This window comes from Lepisma saccharinum, chromosome 9 (assembly GCF_977018435.1).
Source record: "Lepisma saccharinum chromosome 9, izLepSacc3.1, whole genome shotgun sequence".
In the NCBI taxonomy this organism is placed as follows: domain Eukaryota; kingdom Metazoa; phylum Arthropoda; class Insecta; order Zygentoma; family Lepismatidae; genus Lepisma; species Lepisma saccharinum.
This window is the reverse complement of record NC_139237.1, coordinates 37,900,921-37,907,602: the sequence shown is the minus strand read 5'-3', so window position 1 is coordinate 37,907,602 and position 6,682 is coordinate 37,900,921. Positions and strand designations below refer to the sequence as shown.

Here is a 6,682-nt window from a genome sequence, read left to right as displayed (position 1 = left end):
TGCCATATAACATCCCCCATTGATAAAATTTATCAAGCAGAGGGGGACACAAGTTCCCATAGGGGGAAATACCCCTCATCCCCCTACAAATACCACCCTGTATGTATATTTATGTGTGTGTTTGTGTGTGTTCCTATACGCCCATTCGTCACTGCTTAGTTGGAGTTAAAGAACTTGAGTGTTATAAAGAAAGTAATTAATCAAATTTTTGAAATTTTTATTTTCCTTAAAAAAGTATCACAGTATTCTGTTACAAATCTTTCTATCAAATAGGATGATTCGATACACGTATTTTTAACCGTAAAGTTTTCCTGCGAGTCCAACATGACCAACAGCAGCGACAGGGCCAGGGTGAGCACTGTGTCCAAGCTTGCTCACCACAGCGTTGAATCCATTGATTGGATCAGCAGCGTAGTTCACAACTCTCAAAGTGCCATCTGGTTCAGCCACGCTGTATTGGCCTTTCACCAAACCTCCATCACGAACTTCAGACTGGCTCTTGTGGTCTCCAGTCAGAGCGTCGGCCACTCCGTAACCGAAGGCGTATCTGGGGTAGGCCTGGAAAATATTACCTTTTGTCATAAAATGTATCGAATTTGGATGTTTTCAAATTGAGAGTTAAATAGAATTGTACTTAGCAACTAATAGAAGTTTCAAAGTGTATAAAAATGAAGGAACTTACGTAGTAATCAACAGCAGCGGCGACAGGAGCAACAGCAGCTACATGAGCCACTGGAGCAACAGCAGCAACAGGACCGGCATAGCCCAATGCACCATAACCACCTACAACACCACCAGCTGCAACCGCTACGAGAGCGGAGAATGCCAAGAGAACCTGAAAAGTAGAGGAGGTGAAATTAATATTCACTCCGAAAGACACGTACAGTCATGGAAAAAAGTTCTTCCCCATAAGGCTTTAATAGGAGCAAGTAATGCAGGAGGGTAGGCAACACATATTGCACCCTTCGATGATCGGGTGATTTTGCCTGTCTTAACACCGAGAAATGTGTTCCACGCGAAGGTCAACATGACAGGAAAGCAAAGAGGGTCACGTGACTATTGGTTACGTGGAGTGTTGTGCTTCTCCACGTCCCCAGTTCTTGATCCACATTGCAGAAAAAGTAGAGCTGCATGCAATATATGAAAATAGGTTGTTTTCAACTACACGCTTAATTATGATTTTACCAATTGTAAATCTATCAGACGTGTCTCCCGATTTAGTCGGGACAGTATTTTACTTTGAATTCCTGTTTGTCATAGGCGTAACTTGACGGGAGCAGAAAGGGCATTTGTAACCCCCCCCAAAATCAGGTTTTGTAAAGCTGCTAAAACAGGAATTAAATACTATGATTTGACGCGTCCAAAAAAAGTATTATATTGAAAGATTTTACCCAAATACGTAGATAGCAATTTAATACTTTGAAAGTGTCTCAGATTTGTTTATTGTCACAACTTAGTGTGGCACAGGTCTACTACAAAAGTGGAATTTCGTAACAGAAATATGAACCCACTCCTTTTATTTCGTAGCCGATTTCATCTTGAAACTGAAATTAAGAATATTAGTTAATAATGTCATTGGTAAACAATAAAAAAATGTGTTAGACCCAATTCTTTAGTACCTTATCATAATCTTTATCGCAAGTTGAAATTTTGTTGTAAGTCCACTTTTTGCAAAAAAAAAAAGGTAAAGTTCTCACCTGTGCTTGGCGCTACGCCATGAAGGCGTATAGGGGGTGTGGGGGTAACGCCCCACACTTTCTTGATTCGTTCGTGAGTGGGGGTGATGTGACCAGCATCACGCCGTCCCACACTTTCTTGATTCGTTCGTGAGTGGGGGTGATGTGATCAGCATCACGCCGCCCCACACTTTCTTGATTCGTTCGTGAGTGGGGGTGATGTGATCAGCATCACGCCCCTGACCGCCTTTACCCCCAGGGTTTCCTCCAGGTACCCATGTCATTCGACGCTGGGTGGGCGCTGGGGCCGCTTCCAACGTTAGAAAAGTTCCCGGGCTTGAACCGGCCGGGAATCGAACCCGGGACCTATAGCATGGTAGTCAGACGCGTTACCGACTGAGTCACCGGCACAGATAGACTAATCTGAAGTGCATACAGTTTAAAGTGGGATCCGAACCACTATGTGCGATCACCTGGTATCGTACCCCAGACCCCTTGATTACAAGGCCTTACCACTACGCCATCAGTGAGGCGCACATATAAGAGTTATTTAACGTTGCTATGCCTCTATGGATTATATTTAGCCAGTATTCGAGCACATAGCGTCAGGTGTCATAGAATATAAGCTTCTCTTCCATGTTTACGGTTTCCTGTCTGCAGTAGAAAAACTGGCAGGTTCCCATAGCTTTTCTTTCAATAGTCTTCCAATGGTTGCATATCATATCACTCAAATTTGATTCATTCGTTTCGAACACAATCCCCGATGGCGCAGTGGGATCGTGGGCGCCTTTTAATTAAGGGATCCCGGGTTCGATACTCGGTGGAGGAACATAGTGGTTCGGATCCCCCTTTAAACTATAGGTCCATTCACGATTAGCCTAACAGGACATAAAGTGGACTTAAGACACCAAATCAAGCAACTAACACAATCCCGTTATTGTCCAGATTATCGAATCCAGAACCTTCGTCGCGAATAACATAAGCAGGAAGACAACGTGAAATAACCGAACAGAAACAGAACCTAAAACCTACATCGGATAGATTGGATTAAGTCGACGATACAGCACGGGTTCTGAAATGAAAAAGAATACGAAAGTTGAAGGACCTCTATACGCACCCACTTTTCCTCCACTCAATGGGGAAGATATCCTTCTAGCTGAGAAGCCTTTACGTAGGAGTGCCCTGAGGGAACTTCAAGGCCACGACGATAACGTGTTCTACGTGCAATGACGGGACCAAAACATACGGCAGATAGCTGTGTTCCTCCTTATTTCGTACGCCATTGATAACTGGAACACGTGACCTCGTCTTTGGTAGAGCAGAAGCCTGCTTGCTTGCCACCACCCTTTAGTTCAGTGACCTTCGCCCGTAGTCAGCAAGAGTGAATGACTCACCATATACTTGTTGTCTGTGAGGCTACACAAGAATAGATATTTCGTTAGTGGCTGTAAGTATTGTTTCATCTGCAGTTATATCAGTTAACATTTCAATAGTTTCCTTCCTAATGGTTACGTTAGTGATAAACATGTAAATTAGTTCTCGAGAGTGAACGTTTCATCTATTTGAACGGGGGATTTTTATACAGCCTGCATGTATTATTTTTTCCTGAAACAAGAAGAAATTCGAAGACGCAAAAAGAGTTGTATAAGAGTAGTTAACAAAAGGAAAAAAGAAGAAGAAAACGAAAATGTAAATGCTGAAATAAATTATGGTAGAGATCGAGTGAATAACATTTTGTCATGGGGCCTCCTCGATGGCGTAGTGATAACGTCGTCGCCTTGTAATCAGTGGATCCCGAGTTTGATACACGGTGGATGCACATAGTGGTTAGTATCCCACTTTAAACTGAAGGTCGAGTCCAGATTAGCATATCTGTGCACCAAACCAAAACTAAGAAAGAAATTGTCACAGTGTAAGAAAATTTCATGTTCAACCACATACGAAAGACAAGGGAATAATATATTGCAGTTTGGAGTTCACATCTGTAGCATCTAATCAGCACAATTATGAATCGCAACATATCGTATCAGATCCATTTTTATTATACATGTATGATAATATAAGAGAAGTAGAGGAAAGATAAAACCAAGCGAAACACGGACGCCTTCTCCAGAATTTCAAATCTCGTTACATAAGGTTCTGGGTTGGAGTCCCGAACAGGCATGACTTTCTTGATCTTGCCCTTTTATCTGCTTCATTTCATCATAATTCATCGTTATGGTTTACCTGCAGGGGAAGAATAATGACAATAATTGCCAATACAAAGCCAATGACAAACAGAACAACTCGATTACGGAGGTGCCAAGAAGAAACGAGACTTGACAGTTTCTCCGTCTCTCGGTTTGTCGAATTGAAAATTGCTCTCCCGTTCTCGGTCTCGATTAGTTAAATATAGAAATCGAAAATGTATGTGAATGAATATACATGTATTTTATATATTCCGGTTTTGTAGGAGATTTCGTGAGAGATGAAATAAGTACTCTTCCATCGTATTTATTTTTATAATTTTTATTCCCTGTTCGATGATCGCGACGATAAGGACGAGTGACCATTACATGAAATTGATGACGAAATAATCAAATACCCCCGACAAGGACGGTACTCAAACCCGGGAACTTTGGCGACGATATCGAATGTCAATCATTTAATGAGCTTGACCACCGAGCCTGCTTAATGTTGTTTCTGTCAGGTAATTCGTAATAATATCCCACATTCACTATCATTTGCTTCATAATTTATCTTATTGTTGTGATTAACCTGAATTCAAAGAATTAGTTGAAAGGCAAAAATGCAAGATTGAATGTCTCTGATGTTACTTCGTGCCGAATAATATGACGTGGTATTATGATATGAATTTATTAATCATATAATATGCCTATTCATTCCATTGATTGATCCCAATTGAGCACACAAAATATGCTATAATGTCCACTCCATGGAGGAGTGGTTAGCACAGCGCGCTACGATGCCATGGGTCCCTGGTTAGAATCTCGACTTGGGCGTGGGTGTCCTTGGTAAGTGTCCCTTCATCAATTTCATCATAGCATCACTCATCTTCATCGTCGCTATTTGCCAAAAGTGAAAGAATAGCAAATCTAAATAACAAACATCCAATCATATCGAACATCTCTACCGATTTAATTCTATACGGTACCGAATTCCCACTTTATTACTGCATCTTAAGTCATTTTACAGCATCTCAATTGTTTTCCGATTCGAAAACATTTGGAATGTTGTTTTGTGCAGTTGATTGTGCATTGTTTCGTTGTTTGGATTGTTTAATTAACGTCGCATTAATTAGTTTTAGACCAATCGTGACGGGGGATGCAAGAGCACAAAGAAAGCAAAAAGACAAGGAAGAGACCACGGCTTTCGTTAAAGGTAGCATCCCGTGAATACAACTCAAGTGACTGCAGAATATTATGAATAAAATTTATTTCGCTTTTTCCTTTTATTTCTGTTTCAGTTATTTTACTTTGCTTTTCTTCTACCACTCGCGTTACTCGTGTCGGTGAGGAAGAATTATAAACTCGTGAAATGGACGATGGTACAAAAAAATATATGCCTCTCCCACGGTTCGAAACTGTCAGTACAAAATATTGTCTTATTTTTAAAATTTACGGGCAAATATAGTTTGTCACGTAGCAATTTTCGCTTATCTCTTTCTCAAGGGGTTCCATTGCCTCTCTGATGTCGTAGTGGTAACGTCTTCGCCATGTAATGAAAGGCTTCCGAATTCAATACCAAATAGAGAGGCATTTGGTTCGGATCCCATTTTAATCTGTAGGTCCAGTGCATGACTTAAACAATTAACGTGTGGCATGTGGTCTGTGATGAGAACCATCATTTCAGCGAACCTCTTGACAATGACTCTAATATCACTTGAAAGAATAGTATTTCTTTACGAGTAGGTCTTGTCAAGAAACCAGTTAATGAAATTTTCTTCTGGAGGCATCGTAGCACCCAGCTGTTTGTTGTGGCTGGGGCACGAGTCATGTGACTCATGCTATCAAAGCTCAATCCTTCCCGAGAACTCAGAATCACCAGGCAAACTTAAGCGAATATTTTGTTATTTGGGTTGCATAAACAACAGGCTTTAAGACGTTACGAAATTCTACGTCCCGTGGCCCAGGTATTTTTTTCTAAGACTGTACAGGAGACTATATCATTGTTTGTTCACTTAACCGGTTTGCCTTAGAAGTTACTGTGAGTGAAGAACCACGTACCATGTAGCATTTCTTTATACAGGAGATTCTGGAAATGCTTCATACCGACTGTCCTGCAGAAGGCCTCCGACAACGGTAGGACATATGTCAAGAAATCTCTTGAGTACAGTATGAGATGACGTTTCCAACATCGGATGTAGGAAGAATTTCAACATTGTACGTTTTTGTGCCTTAATTTACTGCACATTATCTTTTTGGACAGCCTGTATTATTTTCTTTATCTTTGTTGAAAACTAGATACAAGAACATTAATAATTAAAAATAAATGTAAAGAATACATTGAGCAATTAGAAATCAATTATTTGATTGACCTTTTATGATGTATCCTTGTCATGTCTGTTGGGGATTCGTTCCCAAGCTATACGTTTACAACTTCCTGTTGAACAATATGCCTGAATTGATAACTGAATGCACCCTAAAACTAACTAACTAACTCTCTAGCCTTCTTAAACCCGAAGGTTCATGGCTGCAGCAACACAGGCCTTCCATCTGTCCCTATCTTGAGCAAGATCTATATACTCTTTTCCATCCCTACCGATTTCCCTTAGGTCCATCTCAACGTTGTCCCTCCATCTTCGTCTTGGCCTTCCTACTGGTCTCTTACCATCAGGTTTCCCAACAAGAATCCTGTAAACTCCTCTTTCCTCTCCCATTCGTGCCACATGGCCTGCCCACCTAAGTCTTCTTGATTTAATTATTCTAATAATGTCTGGACATGAATACAAATTATGTAGTTCTAAATTATGTAACCTTCTCCACTCACCTGTCTCCTCATCCCTT

At 40.8% G+C, this 6,682-nt stretch overlaps 1 pseudogene across 1 annotated transcript; it reads right to left on the bottom strand.

Moving 5' to 3' along the window:
• Positions 1-294: 294 nt before the first annotated feature.
• Positions 295-5,986, bottom strand: LOC145992378 (larval cuticle protein A2B pseudogene; annotated as a pseudogene). Its single transcript, XR_014442159.1, has 3 exons — positions 5,948-5,986; positions 683-835; positions 295-558 (listed from the first exon to the last, which is right to left on the bottom strand). The product of XR_014442159.1 is annotated as a larval cuticle protein A2B pseudogene (transcript).
• Positions 5,987-6,682: the final 696 nt, after the last annotated feature.